The sequence below is a fragment of the Primulina tabacum genome, chromosome 1, assembly GCF_025594145.1.
Source record: "Primulina tabacum isolate GXHZ01 chromosome 1, ASM2559414v2, whole genome shotgun sequence".
NCBI lineage: Eukaryota > Viridiplantae > Streptophyta > Magnoliopsida > Lamiales > Gesneriaceae > Primulina > Primulina tabacum.
This window is the reverse complement of record NC_134550.1, coordinates 57570759-57579666: the sequence shown is the minus strand read 5'-3', so window position 1 is coordinate 57579666 and position 8908 is coordinate 57570759. Positions and strand designations below refer to the sequence as shown.

General features: G+C 36.4%; 1 long non-coding RNA gene across 1 annotated transcript; it reads right to left on the bottom strand.

Moving 5' to 3' along the window:
* Positions 1-1189: 1189 nt before the first annotated feature.
* LOC142520333 (uncharacterized) lies at positions 1190-3214 on the bottom strand. The gene is made up of 2 exons (XR_012813915.1): positions 1924-3214; positions 1190-1457 (listed from the first exon to the last, which is right to left on the bottom strand). It is a non-coding gene; the product is annotated as an uncharacterized LOC142520333 (long non-coding RNA).
* Between the last annotated feature and the right edge of the window lie 5694 nt (positions 3215-8908).

The following is an 8908-nucleotide window of genomic DNA, read 5'->3' as shown; positions in this document are numbered from 1 at the left end:
CGAAGTCAGATTGAGAAACAGATTGATTATGGAACTGTTATGGTTTTGCAGATTATATTGGTTGATATTGGACAGATTTGGATTGTTGATTGATTACAGATTGTATTGGATATTGGTTATGGATTGTAATTAATATCTGCTGATATTGTATTGACTGGGATATCGAGATTGTTCCGTTATGCCGTTGATTTTGAGTTAAATCCAGATTGATCAGATTGGTATTGATCTGAGTAGTATATTGATATGGTATTATTTGATATTGTCATTGCCAGATTGAGTGTTGACAGACTTTGAATTCCAAACAGGAACGTCGTCAGAATTGCAATAAAAAAAAGATATAAGTCAATGTGGTACCGGAAGAATGACTCGAGTATGATATACTTGAGTTTCCCTAAATCACATACTTATTATTGTATGCGTTGCTTTGAGTTGATATGCTTGTTCTATTGATTTATAGAGAGCATGTATTAGACGAGTATTAGATGAGTGATCTTGTGACAGTAGTGCTGGATAGTGATAGAATCGTTACTGACACATTGCACATTGTCACAGGATAGTGTATTGGTGAAAATGCCAAAGTCTGTGACAGATAGGTCAAGACACCAGATGTTTGGTCATATCGAAGTTGATAGAATTGAAGTTTCTTCTATTACTGATATTCGATATGGAATGTCGACATCTGAAAACCGGGATCCCTAGACTAGGATTGAGTCTAGTCTGAGACGTGGAGTCACGAGTCTGATTTACAGTTTATATTAATTATGTTTCTGATTTTGATACATATTATTGATATCTGTTCTATGTTTTTATATTGATGTTATAATCGCATGTTTCGTTGATTTATATTGCGATGTATTTCTCACCGGAGTTATCCGGCTGTTGTCGTGTTTGTATGTGTGCATGGCAACAGGTGGGACATGATCAAGGTCGAGAAGATGAAGAGAGATTGTGTTTAGAGTGGAGATCACGGACTTTGTTTATAAATAGGGTTTGAACACTTGATATGTAGTTGCTGAACCTTAGTGGTGAATGATTGTATATGGGACAAGACTTGTACTTTACTTTTGATATGTATATCAAAATGAATTCCATTACGTTCCGCACTTGACAATTGTATTTTTTTAAAAAAAAGACCCAGTGTGACGTTTAACTCGTTTTTAAAAAAAATGCGGAATATTTTTTTTAAATTAAAGCTCGCATTTTCGAAATAACATTTAAAATAATCATATTTATTTTAACATAAAAATAGCGTCGTTTAAAATAATCAAACTCATTCAAAATCATACGTAAACGTAAACGAATAAAATCATAAAATCATCATCGTAAGAAAATGTTCATCTCATCTCAATATCATAAATCGTAATGCGAAAAACGTGTGGTCCTCGGGTCGTGTCACACCACACCAGATCTGCCTACTCAGAGTTCGGCACCTTCAGTCTACTCAGCATCCAACTCACCTGCATCACACACGCCTAGTGAGTCTAAAGACTCAACACACTTGTACCAGTAATAACAAGTACATATACGTAGCACACAGCAGTGAAAAATATCATACTCAACATATCTTTCATGAACTTAAAAGCATTCGTGTCTGCATTAAAAATCGTATACGAAAACATGTCCTTTCAAAACATGGTAATAATCATAGCATGTATCATCATATCATCATATACGTGTTAAATCATGTCATCATATACGTAAACGTGTCGTGTAAAATCATATCGTCTCAAAGCATGTCATCTCATGTCATCATATACGTATATGTGTCGTGTAAAATCATATCGTCTCAAAGCATGTCATCATATACGTATACATTTTTTTTAATTGAATTCAGTTCATTAGTTGTGACTTTCGTATCAGCTCTATCGTATCAACTCTATCGTATCAGCTCTATCGATGGATCCATCTATAAAACCGTGGTACCCGGCGGCGGGGACATCAGCGACAGGATTACCCTTCCACTGAGCCTTGGTCTCAGCTCATCATATCTCATATCATCGTATACATATACATCGTCAGTCACAACCAATTCACATCCTTCAAAAATATCATTATATTCATCACTTAATAAAAACATGCATATACGTAACTTTAACTTTAAACCAAGCATACAACGTATATTTTCATAAAATCTTAAAAATCATGATCATGATGCATAAACCTTTAAAATATAGTAAATTTGTGCTCAGGACGCTGTCTTGACCAAAATCTCACCCCGGGCGCAAAATGACCATTTTGCCCCTGAAACTCCAAAAACTACCATTTTTCTCCTAGACGTAAAATTTCACCTTTTTGACATTTTCTTAATTCCATTGACTCTAACATATCCCAAATAATTATTTAAGCCTACACGAATTTTTTCATATTTTTATTTGGCTTAAATCGATGACTTTTAAAATTAATCTTTAACTATAACATAATAATACGTTTTAATCCCGAATTAAACCAAACCTTAGCATAAAATTCCCAATTTAAAATATTAGACTTCTAATAATTATTTGAGTTTAAATATAATTTCTCATAATTTTATCAAGCTTAAATCTAGGCGTTTCAATTAATCCTTTAATTAACCTTTCGTGCGGCGACTAAATCCTGGATAAATCCAAAACTCATTATTTTTATCCGAAACTTACCAAAATCCTTAAAACATCCCAAAACATATTTAAAATCATCCGTAGATGTAAACTCGAGTCCATTTCATTACGTAACCGAATTGTTTTAAAACTTGAATCGGAATCCCGGTTTTAACCCGAATCGAACCGAAACTTAACCAAAATTTTCCCAACTTTTTACCACCCCTTCTAAAAACTTAAAAGGCCCTAAAACCATAATCCAGACCCCTTAGACCTTCGAACAAGACCCTGAACAGCTGCTGGAAATTCCAGCAAGCCATCGCCCAACTCTAGCCGTGACCCTAGCATGCTTCTAACTACTTCATGCTTAAACCGACTCGAACCAGACCCAAACCAGGCCCTAGACCCGACCCGTAGACATAACTTAAGACCATGATACACTCCTTTCAAACTCAGAACTAACGCCTGAGCCCCAAAGCGAGCAAGAGCTGTGACTAGCCTAACCCGTCTCCCATTGGTGCAGCTAGTTGCTTGCTGGTCCAGCCACCTTCTCTAGCCAACCCAGCCCTGAACCAACACCACCAGGCCCTCCCTAGGACCATAAGGAACGACCCAAGACACTGCCCCATGCCCTAGCCCCGTCCAGCAGCTGCCCCAAACCCCACAGCCGTGACTTGCTCTACATGAACCCAAATTGCACAGCCGCAACTTTCTTTGTTCAGCCTCTTGGCTGCCACTCCAGGCCATGAACCACCATAAAGAGACTCATCCTAGGACCCTTAAACGCTAAAAGCAGCAGCCCCTTGCACCACAGAAAACAAAACGTGAGATGTATGCAACAACATACGGTTTTCGTGTCAAACCAAGAGCATAAAAGCTTTGCCATGCCAATACCGAAAAATGCATAAACATAACACACAAGACAGCACATATATGACGTAAATGATGCAGAAATAATGATACAATGCGTGCCTTGGATTTATTATACTCAAAAATGTGAAGAACCGCACGAAGGGAAGGCACCGGAGGATTTTCTTTGAAAGATGAAGCTTGGCCGCCACTTTGCTGAAGGGAGGCTGCTGAAATCAATGGAGAATACAGCTGGGGGATGCTGGAAGACCGAGATAATGAAGTGGTTGTAGAAGGTGTCGGTTGTTTTTCTTTGCAAGACAATTGAAACCGAGGCAACCAGCTGTATTTTAAGGGATGGAATGCTGCTGAACCCACATGCATAATGAAGGAGTGAGGGGTTGTTGGATGGTGGGATGGGTAATTGGTGTAGGGTAGGTTTAGGTTTAGTTTAATTGTAGTTTAGGTTAATTAAAATATATACTAGTGGGTCTCAATTAAAATAAAAATGGTTTTAAGTCAAATAAGCTTAAAATTAGGCTCATTAAATCTAAACATACTCTCGAAAAATATTTCATGTTGGAAAGTTTTTTGAAAATATTAGCAGAACCGTCAAAAAGTCTCCCGATACGATAAAATTTGCGTACCGGATAAAATAAAATCTTGCGGGTCAAAATACTCAATAATATCCCATTTCTTGAAAAATACCTTTAGAACACTTTATATTAATTTATAAAAATTAATCATGTAGTAAAAATAATTTTCCTGATAATTCTCCGGTCTGGTCCACATTCCTCGTTCGAGTGTGAAATACATCTAGAAGCCCTAATGCATGAACTTTTAAAATTTCATGAATTAAATCTTACTATTAAATAAATATGCATAAAAATAATTAAACACAAATTAATAAAATAAACATTCATTTTATGGTTTAAAATAATTTAATAAAATACCAAAGAAATTTAATATTTTGCATGCATGTGGTACACATGGACTTTTCGATTTTCGGGACGTTACACCCTGTTTATTATAATTGATTAACTTAGTCCCAAAAATGATTAAGAAATGAATTAGCGTCCGGGTCCCCACACGAATCCTCCCATCAGTATTCACAAAACTAAAAATAAACGTTAATGTGCACACACAGATTCCTCAAAATATAATACGTGTTAATATAAAAACACCAAAATTTCCATAGACTAATGACACGACATAAGATGAGCATATATTATCAATGATGCAATAATCTCTTATATATAATCTGTTTCGCTTGTAGATGAGCTTATTATGACAAAAACAAATAAGAAGACACATGATATAAACTACTAATATCATCAAGACTAGCGTAGTAAAATTTTAAATGGAAGGCAAATCATTGAAGAAAAAGATTAAATGAAAGGCCAATCATGGACAAACCAAGAGAAATAAAAAAAACATGTATGGATTTGAACCATCATATTGAGAAATATATAAATCCGACTCTCACTTGTAGAGCAAAATGAAATGAAAAAGTATCTTAACTGTTTGTATAGAATTTATTGTTAAAATTTTTGTAATAAGGAGAGTTGGCTTAACTACACTTTTATCGTTCTATTTTAGATAGCAACACGTATTTGAAAATAACGTTTCTTGCTTACATACCAGATCGACGGTCTAAATTCCCATCCTTTGGCAAAATTTTGATAGAAGTTCGTGAGACTCCTCTTGAAAGTGCTACATATAGCTGATCGTGGTTGAACACATGGATACAAAAAAAATGCCAATATTTTGCATCGTTTGACATTGTGCTTTGTTTATTGTCAAAGAAAAACGAAGTCTTAATAGAAACTATCGACGTGTTAATTCAAATGACAATCCAGAATTATCTTGTACCCTTACGAGGACCTGTTATGGTTTCTGCATCTATAAAATTTCTAACAAGACCACGACATATTAATCTTGTTCTGTTGCATTGATCAAGTTCGGGCTCGACATTTCTCAAGAGCATGATAGTACTGCCTACTTTCAATACAATTCTATGTGGCGGCAAACCACTTGGACTAAGAGAATTCAAACATTCTTCTTGAAAAAAATGTGATCGTCTTCTTCTACACTATCCCAAGACACATACTCCTTTTCTTTTCCAGGAAACTTGAGAATGATCATTTGATTAATATTGTCAACATTAACATTTTTTGGTGTGATGATGGCTCGACCGACCATATAGTTTGCATCTTTAACATGATCTATCATATTAGGAAAAACAGAATCAATCCACTGATTAATTGATTGTTCACCTTCCCATGGTATAATAATCGACTCTGGTAATTTTATAAAACCATCATTGAAAGCTTGTTGCAATCCATCACCTATGCGCAATAGAAATTGTGAAATTTCAATATCTTGAGCAAATCTCATATTTTGTTCAAGGTGTATTATCTTTAGACAACGCAAAATGTTGACCTTGAATGCTTGCGGCTATTTGTTATGCCTTAGACCCTCGTTTAACAACTGGTAACACTTGTCAAAAATCATGATCGAGCAAAACTTGCACAGTGAATAATCCCACAATTTATTTTATAAATGAAAGCTCGATTTAAATATCGCAAGTGCACGATAGTCAAGTTATAATAAACGTAAGTGAATACGAGTATCGTTCCACAAGGACTGCGTTACACTATTTTTATTTTCAAGTAAAATTTCTTTAGCAACGATAAAATTAGTTGAAGATTAAACTAATGTAAATTAAACAACTAAAATAATTAAAATGCAAAGAAAACGTATTCAAGACAGCAATGATTAATTTGGATTAAATCGAATGAGAAATGAATTTGTTGGGAATTAGCAGTTCACCTACCACTCGTGTTTAAATAATTACACTCGACTTTTACTCGTGCATTCGACGGAATTCCCTAGACGAATTAATATACTCTGTCGAGCTATATTAATACTAATCATAAACATGCAGTACTCAAGTGTCCTCAAATATTTAACATGTCAAGATTGCATTACATTCCATGGAATCCACTAGCTTTCATTCGGGTGAACTATCACTATCGACACGTACCCAATTCCGTATATCTACTAAAATTGTAAATCCGTGGTTTATACTATTTGATCCTATTGTTAATTGTTCTCTCGAAATCATCAACAACATGAAATAATCAAAGGAAGTTAGCTAGGCTTCGATTGAAACAAGAAAGAACAATAGCATAAACAAATCACTAATAAAAACGTCGAGAAATAATGTTAAACACCGAGTACGGGGTAGGATCCCCTCAAATCCCAACAAATCTAGAGTTTAGCTACTGAAATTCATGATAAAAACCAACAATCAATGTAAGAAATAAAATACTGAATAATGAAAATACTAAAGATGACGATGGTTGACGGCCACGACGCGTGGAAATCTCGAGGTCTTCGAAATCTCCTTTGCTCCTAGCCTCCTCTCCAAGAAAAATGATGAAAAGTCTGATAAAAGATCCAAAAAAAAGGGCTGCTGATCTCGTGTGTTAGGTTTTGGTGTAGGATAGATTCCCTAGAAATTTGGAAACAAATCTTTCTCAATCTCGCTTCTCGCTAGGGCGGTATATTTTGACCGCCCTAGCGAGAGGTCCTCGAATAAGCTTCCTCGAGCATGTCCCTGGTTTCGCTGGGGCGATCACTTTTGACCGTCCTAGCGAGAAACTTGAGCAAAATAATCCTCGGCCAGACCACAATGCTCGCTGGGGCGGTCACTTTTGACCGCCCTAGCGAGACCTCTTCAATATTATGCCAAAGTTTCTCTCACTTTTCGGTTCAATTCCTACAAAATAACCACAGAATACACGAGATCAGTCAAATGCTAAATAATGCTAAAAAAATTTAAAATTCAACCAAAACAAACTAATATGATGCATGAACGCGACTCAAAACCAACACTAAAAACACGTAAAAACGAGTCCTATCAATCCCCTCATACTAACCTTTTGCTTGCCCTCGAGCAAAATATGTTAAAGCACGAGATTCTAAACAAACACAACAACCACAAAATACTCAAACAAGAAATAACCAACACAAGTAAATGTCAATGGTGAGTTAACAACTGTTATGCTCATGCCTCAGCGAACTTTCCCGCATTCAAATCATAATCAAGTCAAATCACAAACGATACTCATTCTCATCTACACATAAATCTTGACACTAATTTGAACGTGTGTGTGTGTCATGATGGGTCTAGTCATTCGTAATTCAAATAGATCAATCATCAAATCATGCGAGTCACTCAATTAACATTTCAATACAAGTCTCACTAGCATGCACCCCCGTGTCCATTCATCACTAACCATAGATTGAACTTTATTCGATTCTTAAGTGCAGATAAGGGTGTCGAAAAGAAGAAAAATAAGCTCAAGTGGCTAACAGTCGGGAGTACACCGATCATTTTCATTGTGCAATCGTCAAGACTTTTCGTCTGACTTTCCTCGTCTCCTTACATCTCCAACTTTTAGCCCAGGAATAGAATTTCATTCCTTTTATTTCGGGTCCCCCTCATCTTACATCTCCACCATTTTTTTTTGATGCACAATTTTCACACATGTACTCCCTAGGCTAAGAATATATACTTTGTATTACAGCTGGTTAGGAGTACGATATTTTAATTCAGTGCATTGAAAAAGGGGGTATATGTAAAGTTCAAGGCAAACCAAATGTTCTCATTCAAGGTCCTAATTAGTGAATTATTTTCACGGGTTTACATGCTAAATCAACTCATAAATGATGTCTTTCAAGTTAACAACACAAAACCTTCAAATTTCACCATTATTCCTACAAAATTCTAGTCCCCACACATATGTGCTCAAGAAGTTCAAACTTTGTACCAAAATTCATGCTTTAACAATCAAGAGTACCATTCATGAAGTGACCCAATCAATGCTTTTGTATACTATCAATTCAACATCATCATTGGCTCATAAACTATGTCTTCTCACCATAAACGACACCAAACAAAAGAAATGCAACAAACTTAAAACCAATTAACTAAGCAAACATAACAATCTACCCCCCTCATACTAGAGTTGTGCAATGCCCTCATGGCACAAAATGAAACAAACACTAAAAACATAAAAACTCATGAATGTAAATGCAAAGACAAAATATGCAAAATAAAAAGAAAGGGGAAACAGTAAACTCCCCTGATCAGAAATCGTCCTCCTCCTCATTCTCAGGCGGTGGAACTCCCTCTTCAGCTGCTGGGGGCATAGGATAATGGTACTGAAACTGGAAGGGTGGCGGGTATGCGGGTGTAGGTGGCCGTCCGGAAGTGTCGATGCCCAAATGAGCTGAGATCCCCTGCACCAAGTATTCAATGTTCTGAATGTGAGCCTGATTAACGGCCTGATATTCAGTCTGATAATTGGCCCAAGCGCCCAATTCGTCGATGCGATCTCGCATGGCACGACGGCGTGGCTGCGGAGGTGGTGGTGCATGTCCTAAGGCCGGAGGTGGTTGAGATGCTCCCCCATAAT